An 18,544-nucleotide genomic window follows, 5' to 3' on the forward strand; every position below is an offset into this window, starting at 1 on the left:
GGGGCGGTTTACAGGCCTCCCAGACCTGACAAAGTTGCCTGGGGGATAGGCACTACATGGGGTTCATCAAGAAACATAGATACAGTCAGGCTACAGACAGTAAGTAAGCTAATTCAATTATCAGACTTTTGGAAGGTAATTGAGACTCTAGACAATATGGGGAATAGACAGAATGATACAGGGCAACGAGAGAACACTATGGAAATCTGTAAAATATAAATAGACACAGGACAATGGGAATTCCTAGACCCTGGTGAATTGCCTTGGGTCGAACCACACGGGGGTCAGTGATAGTCAGGAATGCCCCCGTGTCTCTAAATCCTGGCACTTTGTATCCATCAATTAAGACATCCTGCAGGTGGAGTTGCCGTTGCTCTGGGTAGCTAAAGGACAAAGGCCGGAGTCCGTACACTCCATGAGGGGTATCTATGGTGCCGTGGTCGGTGGTCCACTCTGGTGGGGGTGGTGGTAGCTCTTCCTCAGGCGGGATGGAGTGTTCAAGAAGCACTGGATGAGGTGGGGCTGTGTGGGGCTCCCTCCGAATCCTTGAGGGACAGCCAAACTGTAAAATGTCCAGGTTGCCCACACCCATAACATCTCCTCTCTGTGATACCCCCAGGTTGTGGTCGGAACTGTTGGGGCCTAGGATTGTGAGGCGCGATTGTCATCGGCTTCCGACTAGGTGGAGGTGCCGATATAATCGGAGTGGGACGGGGTGTGGGGGCAGGCCGTGATTCATTGTCCAGAAGCCTCCTCCATTGCGGTCAGATAGTAAGGGCTTCATCGGCCAGGGCTGCAGCTCTATCCACGGTACCCGGCGTGCGCTCCTGGACCCATTCCCGTACCTCTGCAGGGCACTTGGCAAGAAATTGTTCTATAAGGAACGCCTGTATAACATCTTCCACAGTAAAGGCGTTTTCTGCTTTCAGCCATCTCTGACATGCCTGGGACATCTTATGTGCATACATCCTAAACAACCCCCGTGGTGCATGGGAGGTCTCGGAACTTGGCCCTATATGAGTCTGGGGTGATAGCATGGTAACCCAGGATAGTCCGCTTTACAGTGTTATAATCCCGATTCCGCTGTGCGTCAATGGTTCGGTAAGCCTCCACCATGCTTCCGCTCAGGAGTCCCACTAACAAACGCATCCAGCCAGAGTGGGGCACCTCCATCACAGCACACTGCTGCTCAAAGTCTTTGGAGAACCCCTCCACATCTCTGGAAGCCTCATCAAATGGCTTAAACTCTGTCCGGGTGATCCGTACAGGCTCCCGCATCGTTGGGTTTATACTCCACATTGCATTACTCCCTCTTTCAAGCTCCATTGCTTCTTGTCTCGGCTGTGCCCGGCGGGCAGTCTCTTCCTTATACTCCTGAGAGACGCCGGGGCCCAGAACCGCCATCTCTGCTTCGTACCACACCAACCACTGGCTTTTTGGGGTGGGGACCTCTGTCTCCAGTGCTTGTCCTTCAGACATCTGGGAGGAGGTGACCGGGCTAGCACCCACCAGTAGGTGAAATAAGGCTTCTTTAGTCAGTCCCTGGTAGTTCAGGCCCAGGTCTCTGGCTCTCTCCTGTAAACTGGATACAGTCCAGTTTCTGTGCTCACTCTGTGGGTGGTTCTCCATTTGGTTACACTCTGTTGATCCCACCGCTGCCACCAGTTGTCACAGGGTCCTTCTCCGGTATCACACAATCAACAGAGCGAGGGAAGTGTAAACAATCCCAAGACCTTTATTATAGGCAAAACTAAAAAGGTCCATAAACAATCCACCACACTGAGAATACAATAGTCCAGAACACGAATGAAGATCAGCAACAAGATGAATGTCCAAGGAGATGAGTCCAATAATCCAGCCAACAGAGGATAAAATGGGTCCATATGCTTCACCTTCTCTCTGACGTGCCGTCTTCACACGATCATCACCACACAGCGTCTTACTTGACCCGCTCCTGTCCTCCCAGCCCCCTCCTTATGTCCAGGGGTAGTCAGACAGGTTGGGGCGGTTTTCAGGCCTCCCAGACCTGACAAAGGTGCCTTGGGGGTTAAGGCACTACAGGGGGTTCAACAAGAGGCATAGATACAGTCAGGCTGCAGACAGTAAGTGAACTAATTCAATTATCAGACTTTTGGAAGGTAATTGAGACTCTAGACAATATGGGGAATACATGGAATGATACAGGGCAACAAGAGAACACTATGGAAATCTGTAAAATATAAATAGACACAAAATGATACCCACATAACATATCACACCATCACACCCCACCAGTCTTGCACTGGTTTCCCTGGCCTCTCTCCTGTCCCTGTTGCCGTATTGCACCACCGGTCTTGTACAGGCTTCCATGGCCTCTCTCCTGTCCCTGCTGCCGTATCACCCTACCGGTCTTTCGGTTGCCGGTTGTACCTTGACGAACGTTCTGCCATTGCTTTGGGCAGAGTATGTTGTAACTTCTTGCCCTCAGAATATGCACGTGATGAGTAAAGAGGAGACCTTCTCCAAATCGGGGGACCTAGGAACCATCGGGCGGGGGTCTGTGGTGGAGAGAATGGGTCAGTATATTTTATGTTTTTCAACCCTTTCCCGGCTATAAGAACTCAGCAAGATGGTGGATAGCTGGCCAAATCTAAGCCTGAAAAATTCCGATTTGCCAGAGTTTATGAACTTTTGGAAAACTCTAAAAAAAATTTGATTTGTTTACAATCAATTCTCAACTGTGGCACATTCTTTTTGAAGGGATAAAGAGAAGTAATATCGCTAGGATTGGTAGGGGTCCAATCTTTGATCCTGGGAATGAAGCGGCTCGGTTGAAACACGGAGACGTGCCGGCCACCCAGGTGTGCAGGGACCTGAATAGAACTGTGCTGCAGTCCCTGTGCAGAGGTGGCATCACTGTGGAGTAACTGCCTGTAAAGGGAACGCTGCCAATAATGGGGATGAAATGCGCCAATATGTGCATACAGTATCCCGCCTTGTCTTGATTGTTGTATACCCTGTATGGTTCCTAATTTAAAGGGTTAAATTTCCATTTTCATAGATGGATATTGTTGGACAGAGTTGGTAAATACAAGCAATTTTGCAATTTACTGCTTGTTAAAATTTTCAGCCGTTCTTGAGATATTAACACTTTTGTTTACAGCTCGCTGCCTTGGAGACCGACCACCGCTGCTTGACGGCAGAACATGCGCAGTGCTTACAGGCTCTTTTCTATTGAGGTTTTAGTCCATGTTTTAAAGCTGTCCAGGATTGCTGGAAGGTGTAGTTACCACCTAATCCTGGCCAGCTTTAGCTCAGCGCTTACAAGGTAAACAGCAGAAGTGGTCGGTCTCCCAGGAAACGAGGTGGGAACAAAAGGAAAGTGTTAATATCTCAAGAACGGATGAAACTTTTAATAAGCAGTAAATTAGGAAAGTGTGTGTTTTTACAAGCCCTATCTGACAATATTACTCTATGAAAATGAAAAAAAAACCCTTTAAAGGGGATGTCCCACACACGTCAGCTGTCCTGAAGGCGGCATATATATGGTAGCTGTTTATAAGAATGGCATGCCCAAAGTCCCCAGTAGCATTAATGATCATGTGCAACCATGACTCCATTACTACCTACAAGAGTGGTAGTCACACATGCTCATTTTGCCTTCATTCACATTGGAGACTTTGGACCCCCATACTCAGGATCGATGTTGGTCTCATCTAGTGGTGGTCACACGTGATCACTACTCCTTCAATCACACTGGAGACTTTGGACCCCCATTCTCCAGACTGATGGGTGTTTCAGCTAGTGGTGGTCACACATGATCACTTCTTTTTTATTACTACTGGAAACTTTGGACCCCCATTCTCCAGACTGATGGGGGTCTCAGCTAGTGGTGGTCACACATGATCCCTTCTTCATTTACATTGGAGACTTTGGACCCCCATTCTCTGGATTGATGGGGTCTCATCTAGTGGTGGTCACACATGATCACTTCTTCATTCACATTGGAGACTTTGGACCCCCATTTTTAGAATCAATGGGGGTCTCATCTAGTGGTGGTCATACATGATCACTTCTTCATGCACAATGGAGACTTTGGACCCTCATTTTTAGAATCAATCGTGGTCTCATCTAGTGGTGGTCATACATGATCACTTCTTCATTCACACTGGAGACTTTAGACCCCCATTCTTAGGATTGATGGGGGTCTCAGTTGCTGGACCCCCAGTGTTTGCATGTGTATCCTGTAGATAGGCAATAAATGGTGTTTCTGGGACAGCCGCTTTGTATCTTGTTGCTTGGTTGGGATGAACCTCAAACAAGTCTGTGTAGCACAGAGAGACAGTCTCTTGTGCAACTTCCTGCAATCCTTTCAGCTTGTATCGAAATCGTAGCCACTAAGACGCCCTCTACAGCACAGACTAAGGGGTAATACACCCCCACCCCATCACCAGAAGTGTGAATGGAATAAGTGGAGGCAGACTTTAAGGGGGTGTCTAGCTAGTAGATCCAGAAATAATACAGGGGGGCTCCCTATATATGTGACCCCCTCTAAAGAATAATTTGCTGACTACGAAGACCCCAATTATTTTCGATGGGCACAGTGTTTATTGTGGGGGGGTTCGAGCTGTTTGTTGGGAGGTCCAAGCAATAAGATCCACTACAGATGAGGTGATGGAAAGCGGCAATCTCATCTCGCTCGGAGACATAACGGACATAAAATAAAAGTCGATGAATAGTCAGCAATACGGAATTTCCAAATAAAATGTCTCCCTGCGCCGAAGAGACTGTTTCCGATGAAATATTGTGTTTTTGTGAAGGAGTGAGGAACGTGATGATATTGTGCCGCGGTGCCACCTAAACACCTTTCAAAGCCGATTCAATTCATGTAATGGTTTTTATGGCCCCTCTTGAATCTCATTTGAAGGAAATGTAGTCGTAGCCGTTACCGGCCAAAGGTAGATCTGTTCTCCTGAATATCAGATGGGCTCTGTCTGCACAAAGACCCAATAAAAATGGAAAGCATTTGACACAGTAAAGACAGGAATGTGCGGCAGGAAAATGTTGCTTCGGTAAAGACACTCATATACTTAGCTGGGAGACACAGAGGTCAGTGGGTGCTCTCGTCCGCTGGCTAAGACCCTATGGACCAGGGCTCATCCCACTGAATGCCCACACTCCTTTCCCGTGGGCGTAAGACTACTCAGACATCACAAGGTAAGGGTAAAACAGTGTGGCAATACTTTATTGAACCACCAACAAACAATAGCACAGCACAGTCCCAGCAAGATGCCCAAGATGGTGAAAATTACAGAGTCTCGCCATTCCCCTGACTCGCCAGGATTAGAGCAGCTATGACTTTGGGACTTCCAGGGCCGAGTACCCCCACCAGTGGTTCCCCTGCTTTTGGTGGGCACCCAGAGAAAGGAGGTGATGACAAGCTTAAGAAGCTGACTGAGTACAGTAAGGTTTGTAGCCAGGTGACCTAACTGTCCCAACCTGGATTCTTCAAGATATCTCTAAGGGTTCAGTGGTGACAGTCCATTGAGGTACAAGGCCAGTGGATCAGCGGGTCACAACCTGGCTTCAACTTCCAGGGCCGACTGCCTCACCTGTGGCACACTCAGAGAGGAGGTAACAACAAGCTTAGGAAGCTGACAGTCCAGTGATGTAGAAGGTCAGTTGACTGGAGGATCACAACCTGGCTTCTCCGAATGTCTCTATGGAGCCAGGTGACCGGTGGATCTAAATCCCTACTATCCAAAACCTATCCATGGTTCAGCGATGGTCAATACAGCAGATCTGTGTTCTTCCAGCCGGGGCCATGGTCCCCTTAGCTGACATCCTGTAGAATGTCAAATTTGTGTCCCTCTCATGATGGAGCCATGATATCCTGGCTGCTGTCCTGTAAAGTGCTCCTGGATGTGATTTTGTAAAGAGTTTCTGGTTCTTCTTGCAGAATGACACAAATCACTTTTTAAACTAACATCTGTGGCTCAGGTCATCATTCACATGTCAGGGGGAGGGAGTTGAGTGAGTTTAACGCTCATTGTTTGAGTATTTAATTAATCTGCACAATTTGACCTCTGTTTTGCAGGTCAACAACCTAGCAATCCTGGTACAATGTGTAATCAACATATTAACAAAAATCTATTGTTCAATAACCCTGTGTCCCTGTCCTCCAGAGATAACAGCACAATTTGTTACAACAAACTAAGAAGTCAATATCCAGGCTCATACAAACAATAGTCTGTGTGTTGTGAGCTCATTTTCGGGTTTGCCTCTGGCTTCTGGTGAGGGTTGTGGAGCTGGCTGTGCTGACAGAGGAGTAGTGAGTTCTCTATCTGGACTCCCTTTGTTGGTGAAGGGAGGTAATGAAGCTGATCTAAATGGCAGAGACCGGCCACCTGAGGAGGAGGACTGCGGTTGGACATCACGAGTTTCTGACTGGATTTAAGGCAGCCGACTCCCTAGTTTCTTGCTGGTGATTTTTCCTGACTCTGGCTCCTGAGTTCCAGTTTGGTTCCTGCCTTACTAAAGCTAAGTTTTCTCTGCTATTGTTCATATGAGTTTTTGTCTGGTTTACTTAGTTTTTGTGTTCAGCCAGCCCTGGCTGGGACTGGGCTGAATCCCCATTTTGTCTCTGATCAGTTGATCTCTTTTGCTCTGTCTTCAGAATATACCTGAGTGTTGATATAGTGATTGAAGTCTAGCGACTTCAGGGCCTTTTTCTATCAGACGTGTTGGACATTCGTTTTGGCAGGGTTTTTTGCGTGATTGCAGACAGCAGCTTTTCTTTCCTGTCCTTTCTAGTTAGTGAGGGCCCCATCGTTTGCTCAGCCTATCTTTCTACCTGGTCTGTGTTTTCATCTTGTTTCACCGACAATACATGTTGGGGGCTGTCTATTGCTTTGGGGTCTGCTCTGGGGCAGTTTAGATTTTCCCTTTCTTTCTTTAGGCTTATTTAGTTCTCCGGCCGTGACGAGGCATCAAGGACCACTGTTGGCACGCTCCACGGCTACTGCTAGTTGTTGTGGATAGGGTCAGGGGTCTGCAATCTGCTAGTTACCAACCTCTCCGGTTTTCTGGGCTTAGCTTGCTTTTTGTTTTTTCCTCCTCGGTGACTCATTCATAACAAAATCACCAGCAAAAAACTAGGGAGTCGGCTGCCTTAAATCCAATCAGAAACTCCTGATGTCCAATCGCAGTCCTCCTCCTCAGGTGGCCGGTCTCTCCCATTTAGATCAGCTCCATTACCTCCCTTCACCAACAGAGGGAGTCCAGATAGAGAACTCACTACTCCTCTGTCAGCACAGCCAGCTCCACAACCCTCACCAGAAGCCAGAGGTAAACCCGAAAATGAGCTCACAACACTGTGTTTCTTGACCAATCAAAGAAAAACACAAATTCAAAAGTCAACATAAAGATAACGCATATGTCTCCTGGCCTACTGAAAATAGACTTCACAGATTAATGCTGTGTCGTCACACAAGCGCACAGTGAGTCACATCAATATGGTCAGCGAGCTCTGACGACACTGAGGAGATAGGAGCGCTCGAGCTCAGTCCACTCTAAAAGAAACAGAGCTTAAAAGCTTAAACTCGTCCAATCCACAAAATATTCCACATGTGTCGGATTGATGTAGACCCCACCTCTAGGAGGCCAGGGATGGAGAGGATGCTGCGCATGTATAGCTCTTTCATTTACTTAAAAGGATGTGCAGCCAGCTCTCCGCTCCTGGTGGCTTGAGATCATTAATCTGACATTTATGATAACCACATTTTTATGGATGTATCCAAACTTTTTGAAACTTCCATAGAAGTTAATGAAGAGAGCTGCATAATCAGACATCTCTGAACTCTTGGTGGAGCAAGACAGGGTCCCGACCTCCACCATAGGACCCGCACCTCTCAGACATTCATGGCCTCTCCTGCTGATATGTTCCAGACCCCACATCTGATACTGCTGGGAATGGAGAGGTAGCTGCCCATGAGCGTCTCTCCAAACTTTTGGAACATCTATAGAAGGGACTAGCGAGGAACATGTGAGGGACCCCTACTCTATATTCACCCCCTTTTGTCCATGTGTCTACTCTTCAGGACCAGTGGATTACGTCACGAGTTCTGCGTCGTCTTATCTGCCCGCACGCCTGTCTGCTCGTGTCCGACACCGATACCATCAAACGCCTGTAAATTAGAAATGACTTATCTCCATCCTATTTCTGTAGATTAGCATCAGCGTCTTCACTGGAAAGTTTAAATCCTTCGTCTGGGTAAGACGCTGCTTCCAGGTAGATCCCAGCGGAGATCGAAGGGATTAATTTCTGGGATGTTTTCTTAATTGTCTGTGAGGCTCGCGTTCATCAGAGGAATTGTATACATGAAAGCGAAGGGAAATAAAGTCTAAATCCAGAGATTAACAATTACAAGCCAAAGTCTCCATCGTGGTAAATCTACACACGCGACACCCGAAAGACCATAATCCTCAAGGGTCAGGACTCAGGAGAGTAATCAGAGACGACTGTTTCCGTCACACTATTATTTTTAATTCATATTGATGATCATACAATTTTAGCCTTACGTTTATAGAAAAAAAAATTCTTATAACATTGTGTCTTAACTGCAGTGTAAAGCATGGGGGAAACACTGATTATGCTGTGCCCTTAAAGAGAAGAAGCTATGTACAAGTGGAGCAAAGCAGCAGTGTTCAGCATGGTGGATGATGATGAGATAAGGAGGCTTTCAGACTACCTCGGACTCCTGTAGACAATGCAGCTAAGCTGGAGTCACTGATCATAGCCATGTACTAATCAGCCACATGTAATAAAAAAGCAAGAAATCCAGAAGACAAAAACTGACCAGTAAGTGCTCACCAAAGGGAATGACCACGACAACTTTCAAAACTTATACAGAAATACTTTTGCTGCACAACTTTTCTATCATTCCATTTCCTGGTATAACTCATTTTCCCTTACACCCTTCACTACAAAACTAAACCAATGAGTTATTTTTGAGCTAAGTATATACAGTGGCATGTAAAAGTTTGTGCACCCCTGGTCAAAATGACTGATTGTGAACAGCTAAGCAAAAGATAAAAAGGCCTAAAGTTACAGATGACACATTTCCTTTGTATTTTAGGCAAAAAAATATAAAATTATTTACATTTTAAAAATTATGAAAAGGAAAATGGGATGATGCAAAAGTTTTAGCACCCTTAGAAATTTGTGTGCTCAGATAACTTTGACCAAAGTTTCAAACCTTAATTAGCCTGTTAGGGTTACGGCTTGTTCACTATCATGGTTAGGAAAGGCCAGGGGATGCAAATTTCCCCGCTTTATAAAAACCCAGCCTCCTCTAACCTTGTGCCAATGTAACAGCCATGGGTTCTTCTAAGCAGCTGCCTAGCACTCTGAAAATGAAAATGGTGGAGGCTCACAAAGTAGGAGAAGGCTATAAGAAGATAAGAAGATAGCAAAGTGTTTTAATGTTGCCATTTTCTTAGTACGAAATGAAATTAAGAAATGGCAGCTAACAGGAAGAGTGGAGGTCAAGATAAGGTCTGGAAGACCAAGCAAAATTTTAGTATTTTAGTGAGAGATGCTCGGAGGATTGCTAGAGAGGCAAATGAGAACCCCGACATGACTGCAAAAGACCGTCAGAAAGATTTAGCAGACTGTTGTTGTGGTACCTTGTTCTACTGCTCAGAGACACCTGCACCAAATATGGCCTCCATAGAAGAATCATCAGAAGAAAACCTCTCCTGCATCCTCACCATAAAATTCAGTGTCAGAAGTATCAGAAGAAAATCTAAACAAGCCTGATGCATTTTGGAAACAAGTCCTTTGGACCAACGAGGTTAGAATAGAACTCTTTAGTCAGATTGATCAAGGGTATGTGTGGAAAAAAAGGGCACAGAACATCTTGTGATCCACTAAGCATGGGGGTGTATCAATCAGCAGCCAATGGCATGGGGTAAATTTCACGGGTAGAGGCAAGAATGGATTCAATGAATTTTCAATAAAACCTTGATGCAAACATAAGACCATCTGTAAAAAAAAAGCTGAAGGTGAAAAGAGGAAGAGGATGGCTTCTACACATGGAGAAAGATCCTAAACATGTCACAATCCACACGATAAACGACTCAGAAGGTGCAAAGTGAAGGTTTTACAATGGCCCTCACAGTCCTCTGATCTGAACGTCATTGAAAATCTGTGGCTAGACCTCAAAATAGCAGAGAAAGCAATACAACCCAGGAATCTCACAGAACGGGAGGAATTCTCCAAGGAAGAATGGAGGAAAATCCCTCAGACAAGAACTGAGAGACTCTAATCTGGCTACAAAAAGCGTTTACAAGCTGTGATACTTGCAAAAGGGGGCGCTACTAAGTACTAACCATGAAACACAGCAAGAAAACATAAAATGACAAATTTGCAAAAAATACTCTGCAGTAAAAACATGAAAGTAATCAGCAAGTGCTGTATAACAAATACAGGGTATTTAGTCGATACGTTTTTTGCAAAAAATGTATATCAAGCCGCTTCACCACGTCACGGTAACCCTTCACGAAGCAGTCCCTATCTGATGTATTTAAAACCTGAACATGTGAACAGTGTCTAAATGAACAGGATACAGACAGGCGCCTCCTAGTGTATGGGCTTGTGGTGTAAGACAGCTCATTTATGTGCATGTCACACAAGAGAGGGGTGGTGTCTCCCAATCCATGCTGAGCAAGGAAAAAACGGATTAAAAACATATGTGACATGCAAAAGTGTGAACAAGTCGGTCAGACAATGCTCACACCACCCAATGGCTGAAACACAACAAGAAAACATAAAGTGACAAATTTGCAAAAAATACTCTGCAGTAAAAACATGACAGTAATCAGCAAGTGCTGTATAACAAATACAGGGTATTTAGTCGATACGTTTTTTGCAAAAAATGTATACCAAGCCGCTTCACCACGTCACGGTAACCCTTCACGAAGCAGTCCCTATCTGATGTATTTAAAACCTGAATATGTGAACAGTGTCTAAATGAACAGGATACAGACAGGCGCCTCCTAGTGTATGGGCTTGTGGTGTAAGACAGCTCATTTATGTGCATGTCACTCAGGAGAGGGGTGGGGTCTCCCAAACCATGCTGAGCACGGAAAAAACAGATTAAAAACATATGTGACATGCACAAGTGTGAACAAGTCAGACCGACTTGTTCACACTTGTGCATGTCACATATGTTTTTAATAAGTACTAACCATGCAGAGTGCCAAAACTTTTCCATTTGAAGTACAGATGATGGCAGTGATGGATCAGCTCCTCCCCAGAGTTAGACACAGGTGCTGAGCCGTCACTGCCATTATCTGTGCTCCAAATGAGTTTGTGCCGATATAGACTGGGGAAAAGCCAGGGCAGAAGCCATTGACATACAATTCATTTACAGGAATGATGAGGATAAATCCCTAAAGAAATTTGTTTGCAAAGTTTCAAAACTTTTCATGTCGGACAAATTTACTATTAAATAAAAAAAAATAGTTTTTCTGAAAGGAGAATGTATTTTTCATCTGTTTGTATTTCTTTGCTTTTATTGTAAATGACAAAACGTTTCAATGTTTTTCCATTTTGTTCAATCAGTTTACAGATACAAGAGCTGTAAACAATGAGAAGAAGAAAGCAAAAAAAACATCTCATCCATCGCAGCAAAACCTGCTTTTTGTAAGTAGCTTCTTTTCTGCCAACAGGTTTTGCCTGCCGAAAAAAAAACCCCACAATGTGTGATCATAGCCCAAATGCAAGGGCCAAACAATCGCAATTGTTGCGTTCGAACCCGTGCTGGTGAGAGGCCCGCTGACATCAGTGAAAATTTGTAACTTATAATAAAAAGCAATTATAAAATTGTAATTTTTGTGAGTCTCCCCTGTAATCGAACCCACAACAGTAAACATTACAGGCAGAAGCTAAGGCAGCGGAGTCACAGGCTCTGGAATAAATTTGTATACTTGATCTGTATTGCAGGCTCTGACTCCACAGGCAGACTGTGCTGATAAATTGTACACGGCAGAGTATTTCTGTGTTTCTATATCCTATGATTTTTTATCCTATAAAATTACTAAAAAAATAGTGGAAAACTCTTAAAATATTTTAAATTAGCTTTTTTTAAAAAAATAATGGACATCACAAATAACACAGATATATTTGGTGTCCCTGTAATCGTAACGACCCACACAACACAGCGATTAAATTATTTATGGGCATCGGTAAATGGCGTGATTGATATATTTTTTCTCTATTAAACCCATAAAAATGTCATAAAAATGTAATGCCGAGGCCGTGTTCACATTGTAGCGTAAATGCTGCCCTTTTTTTTTTGCTGCTTTTTTTGCACAGAAATTCTGCTGTGTTGTGATTCCACGAAAACTGCGCCCTCTGTGGTCTAAAGATGCGGCTGAACTGTGCGGTTTTGGTACTTACTTTTCTCTCTTGTCTTCTATGTGGAGCCTAAAAAAAAAGGATGTACTGTAAGTAAACTTCAGATACTTTATTAAGTGCAGAATCAACGCTTTTCTGTACGATAAAAAACACATCTGCCCCAAAACGCATCAAATTTAGAACACTACATCTCACTACATCTCACCAACATGCACGAGGAGGGACCGGTCCAAATCTTGCATCGGGGCTCATCGGACTAGCTACACCACTGCCAAAATGTTTCAGTCGCAGATGAAATTCGCTACATAGCAGTTTTCAAAAAGGCGCAGGAAGTCATGAGACCAACTCCAGCCAGGAATTGAATAATGGCGCCTGGAAGTGATACAAACAGAATATTTGATTATTAAGTAAATAAAACAAAATCAATGCATTCGTTAAAACAAAAATAACGGAATTAATTGAATCATCAAATAAAGAAAATAAAGCACACAAAAGTATAAATTGAAACATAAAAGATCCTGTTGGCGTTGGGTCTTGGACATTTTCAGTTGTGACCGTTATTAATCACTAACGAGCTCTGGGTGCTGTCACCCGACGCGCGTCGGGAGGTGATGATTCCTCGCTCGTGGTGACAGAGGGTCGGCCTTTGTCTTCCCATAATGCTATCTCATGTAGACATGCATGAATTTCAAAACACTCTGAAATACGGGCCAGCATTCTATTTTTTTTTTTTTGCCAGGGGTGTAAATTAAGCCACAAATAAAATCTACCGGGAGACGTCAGGTTTATGGACGGCTTTAATTGGCCGTTGCTATTTTGTTCTTTATTTTTCTTGCCAAAAATGAAATAAGCCGTTCTAGAAGCCAGAATGGCTGCGGAGAGCGTCCGGGGTCCGATGCTGGCTCTGATCACAGCTCTTATTTCTTATATGAGTTGGCAAGTGGGGTTGTCCACCTTTCAAGATGTATGTGTTTTCTTAAATGTAGGTAATTGTGGCACAAAATAAAACATGTTTGCAATTATTTCACTAAACAATCTGCACCATTTCTTCAGCTCCTGTGTTAACTTACAATCTGTCAGTGAGCTCGCACTGATGATCTGATGGGTGGAGGGTGTTGTACCATTTACCTGTCATTTTCTGATCTGCTTTCAACTGATTTATGACCTCAGACCTGAATTCAGAGGGTCCCCTGAATCTGGTCTCAAGAGTATGGTTTATGTGTTACTGGTATTACTTCCTCATTTCTGCAAATTTGTCTCTTCTTCCTTGTATTCTATGCACATTCTTTCCTTTTTCGGGGGTTGTTCTTTAACGGGTCTTTCTTTAAAATAGGTCAACAATATCAGGCCTGTGTGACCAGCTGTTACAAGGTTGCGCAGCCAGGAAGTACACAGTGCACAGCTGGAACAGCACAGCTCCATACACTATGTAGTGGTTGTTCTCGGTACTGCAGCTCAGAGCCAATTGAAGTGGAGCTGTGACATGAGGCTGACCAGGTGTAGTCAGTGGTCACCAATGTATAAATCCTGGACAACCCCTTTAATTTCTTAATTATAATTTGTATTTGAGTCTTTAAACCTTTTTTGTTGCGCCCTCCACGTTTGCCTTGTGAATTCCTGCCCACTCGTTTTTCTCCGAGGCAGGCGGGCCGAGTAGTCACACTAGATTATAGAGGTTGATGTGAATAGCAAGTCGAGAGCTTCTGTAAGAAAACCTATTCTCGAGCTCGCATCCTCAAATCTAACGCAGAACATTTATTCCCACCATTCAAGAGATTGTTTCCTCATGCTGCACAAACTCATCTGACAACAATCCCAGCACATTACACAGAAATGAGAACAAATTATAATATATATATATATATATACACACACACACACATATACACACATATACACACAGTATATGTAAAATATTGACCTCCAGAGCGGATAGGAAATGTTCCAACAAAGTAATGTAATAAATATATAAATAGTAATGCAAATAAATATAAAATAGATATAAAATTTATGTATAAACGTATATAATAAACACAAATAGTAACGGAAATAAACTTTAAAATATTTATATTAAAAATATAATAAATACAAATAGTAATGGAAATAAAAAATATATATAAAATGAATACAAAGCATAACAATAATATTAAAACTAATGATAAATAAATATAAAATATTAGCAATAAAAAATGTTATAAAAATACCCTAAAACATAAACCATAATGAAACATTTTATAATAAAAATATAAACAAATTACATAATAAAATTACAATAGTAAAAATAAATATTAATAAATCTAAAAATATAATAAACAATAAAAAGGTAATAAAGAAACACTAAAATCATAAATAATAAATACATAAATATATATATAATATATGCAATATACAAATGGTGGCTCAGTGGTTAGCACTGCAGCGCTGGGGTCCTGGGTTCAAATCCTAAACTCTGCAAGGAGTTTGTATCTTCTCCCCGTGTTCCAGTGGGTTTCCTCCGGGTTCTCCGGTTTCCTCCCACATTCCAAAGACATACCGATAGGAAATCTAGATTGTGAGCCCGAATGGGGACAGATAATGACTGTAAAGCGCTGTGGAATTAATGGTGCTATATAAGTTACAGTATATATAGTAAAGTCATAATATAAGTGGCCTCTCTATGAATCTTTATGTGCACAGCAATAAAGTCATAACATAGCTAAATAGATATGATAATAAAACAATAACCTAAAAAATAAATATATTAGAAATATAATGAAAAATAAAATAGTAATATAATAAAGTCCTAATATTAAAAACTATATATAAATAAAATTAAAAAAAACTACAAAATAAAGAATATATTAAAAATATAATAAAAATAATATAATATAAATATATATAATATAATAAAGAACAATAATATTAAACTAAATATTAAAAATACAACAAACACTATAAATGTAATAAAGACACACTAAAAACAAAGAATAAATTAACAAAAATACATATAAAATATAGTCATAATATTACAATTAAATCTAAATACATTAAAATTATAACAGCAAAAACCTAATAAAAAATACCCTAAAAATAAAGAATGTATTAAAATATAACTAAAATAATAATATAGTAAATAAACTCATAATATTAAAGCTTAATGTAAATATACTAAAAAAAAAAACATACTAAAAAGTACCCCTAAAAAGAGTATAATACAAATATAATAAAAATATTAAAAAACTAATAAAAATTAGGAAATGAAAAAGTAAATATTAAACACAGTTTCTTTTCTTTCAGGTGGCAAAACACTGTATTATTCCTACGGGACAGAAATTATTTATCCTGTACAACATATTTTTATTCTATGCTTTATGTGCGAACATTATGATGTCCAAGAAACAGTTGCTTGCCAGGCGGCATCCACGGCCGGTAGGTGTCATGATCTAAAGATTGGTGGAGGATGACCAAAAAACAAGTCAAAGGTACATCCGAAGTTATCTATCTTCTTGTATGTCAGGAGCAGGTCATTATTCATGAATGTCACCCCTGTCATTCACAGAAGTCCTTCTGACATTTCCACGACTCTTTGTTCTTGTTCTTACATTTCTGCAAAATTCGGTGATTACAGAAGAAAAAAGATAAGAATCCCCAAATAATATGAAAGAAGATCTACCAGGACTGTTATCTGTAAAAGACCCATGGAAAATGTGTTACAAGTTACAAAGACGAAGTCGAGAAGCCTAAGACAACCCTGTGTGGATCGAAATCATCTACATCAATATATCTAAAGGGTCATCCGTCAGTCCAATGTGTATGGGGGTTCTCAACATCATCCACTGAGGGAGAAAAGGGTCAAGCAGTTTGAATTTCACCTGCCGAGCGCTCTGGGAGATGAGCCACTGACACGCCCCTAGTGCACCTCCAACCTGATTTGCATATGGCTTCTACAAACCTCAATTCCAAAAAAAAGTTTGCCCGCTGTACAAAGAATTAAATATTTTGGAAAACTCTTATCTCCACATTTTATTGACAACAGAACACAGAATAGATCAGAAGTTGAACATTGGACAGTTTTCCTTTTTGTTTTAAATAACTCATTTAGAGATTGACGGTAGCTTGTTATCAAGGAGAGGGACCACCCAGCTTGTTATCGAGGAGAGGGACCACCCAGCTTGTTATCGAGGAGAGGGACCACCCAGCTTGTTATCGAGGAGAGGGACCATCCAGCTTGTAATTGAGGAGAGCGACCATCCAGCTTGTAATTGAGGAGACGGACCATCCAGCTTGTAATGAAGGAGAGTGATTAACCAGTTTGTTATTGAGACAGATCTTCCAGCTGGTTATCGAGGAGAGGGACCATCCAGCTTGTAATTGAGGAGAGCGACCATCCAGCTTGTAATGAAGGAGAGTGATTAACCAGCTTGTTATTGAGACTAATCTTCCAGCTGGTTATCGAGGAGAGGGACCATCCAGCTTGTTATTGAGGAGAGGGACCATCCCGCTTGTTATTGAGGAGAGGGACCATCCAGCTTGTTATTGAGGAGAGGGACCACCCAGCTTGTTATCAAGGAGAGGGACCATCCAGCTTGTTATCGAGGAGAGGGACCACCCAGCTTGTTATCAAGGAGAGGGACCATCCAGCTTGTAATTGAGGAGAGCGTCCATCCAGCTTGTAATTGAGGAGACGGACCATCCAGGAGAGTGATTAACCAGCTTGTTGAGACAGATCTTCCAGCTGGTTATCGAGGAGAAGGACCATCCAGCTTGTAATTGAGGAGAGCGACCATCCAGCTTGTAATGAAGGAGAGTGATTAACCAGCTTGCTATTGAGACAGATCTTCCAGCTGGTTATCGAGGAGAGGGACCATTCAGCTTGTTATTGAGGAGAGGGACCATCCCGCTTGTTATTGAGACGGACCATCCCGCTTGTTATTGAGGAGAGGGACCATCCAGCTTGTTATTGAGGAGAGGGGCCATCCAGCTTGTTATTTAGGAGAGGGACCATTCAGCTTGGCAACAAAGAGAGGTATAGGTGTGGAGACACACTGGTACAGCGGAGGAGAAAAACGAGGACAGAAAAAGTATCCAGGGGTGAGACAGATCATAAACCATATAAAAGACCATTACCATTAATAAAGTCAATGAGATACAAGAATCACCCAATATTCGTATATTTATCAGTCAGTCCTGCTCACCCATCACAGCTGGCACAGTCGTTGAGTCTGCCCGTTGGCCCCCTGACGCGCATTTCGCGTAGATGCTTTCTCAAAAGGGGACTCCCCTTTTTGAGAAAGCATCTACGTGAAACGCGCATCAGGGGGCCAGCGAGGAGACGCAAGGACTGTGCCAGCTATGATGGGTGAGCAGGACTGTTGTACATAACAGAGGCACAATGGCCCAGGCACAATGGTGGACATGGCCCAGGCACAATGGTGGACAGGAAATGGGCAAAATGCTGGACACGGCTTGGGCACAATGGTCGACATGGCCCTGACACAATGGAAGATATGGCTGGGCAAAGTGGGGGACATGGCCTGGGAACAATGTTGGATGTGGCCCGGGCACAACTGTTTTGAGATTTGTTGCTGACATCAAATTCTAACAATCACCTTCTGATCTGCTCTTTGTTCTGCTGTGAATAAAATCTGGTGATAAAAGGTAAGGAATAATTGCGTTCTATTTTCTTTATATTTTATGGAGAAGCCCAACTTTTTTGGATTTAGGGTTGTCACCCACAGATGATCCAGGTCATTTAGAGAAAGAGTCAGTCTCTTGAGGGGGGGGGGTCTAAAACTTAGACCCTTGCATTAATGCTCTAATTATTGGCGGAGATCCTGCTGTGACTAGACTAAATGTAAGTTGTGATAGAATTGTTTGCACCTCTCATATAACACTGGTAATTTTCCTTTGTAAGATGCCAAGACCTAGGTCTACTGGAGTCTTGTGGTAGTTTTTTGATCTCATACAAAACCGGAAACGATTCCATTTTCCTTAGGACTTCCTCAAGTACCGACCATTGAGCTTCTGACCCATAACTAAATCTGATTTATTGTTGCGTTGACACAAATATGTTACATTATCAAAGTGGAATTCTGGAAAAACTCAAGACTATTCCTTTAAGTAAAAGTTGAAAGTCAATGGGTTCTCCCGTGAATCTTTGAAGTC

At 42.6% G+C, this 18,544-nt stretch overlaps 1 long non-coding RNA gene across 1 annotated transcript in view; it reads right to left on the reverse strand.

The window, feature by feature from the left end:
* Nucleotides 1-18,544, reverse strand: part of LOC141058681 (uncharacterized) — a 193,446-nt gene that overhangs the window by 71,170 nt on the left and 103,732 nt on the right. The window contains exons 3-4 of the long non-coding RNA XR_012222274.1: nt 12,606-12,772; nt 12,443-12,469 (exon numbers count right to left, since the gene is read on the reverse strand). This is a non-coding gene — a long non-coding RNA (uncharacterized lncRNA). The remainder of the gene's footprint in view (nt 1-12,442; nt 12,470-12,605; nt 12,773-18,544) is intronic.

This window comes from Dendrobates tinctorius, unplaced genomic scaffold, assembly GCF_039654945.1.
Source record: "Dendrobates tinctorius isolate UK_male_01 unplaced genomic scaffold, ASM3965494v1 ptg000214l, whole genome shotgun sequence".
Taxonomy (NCBI): domain Eukaryota; kingdom Metazoa; phylum Chordata; class Amphibia; order Anura; family Dendrobatidae; genus Dendrobates; species Dendrobates tinctorius.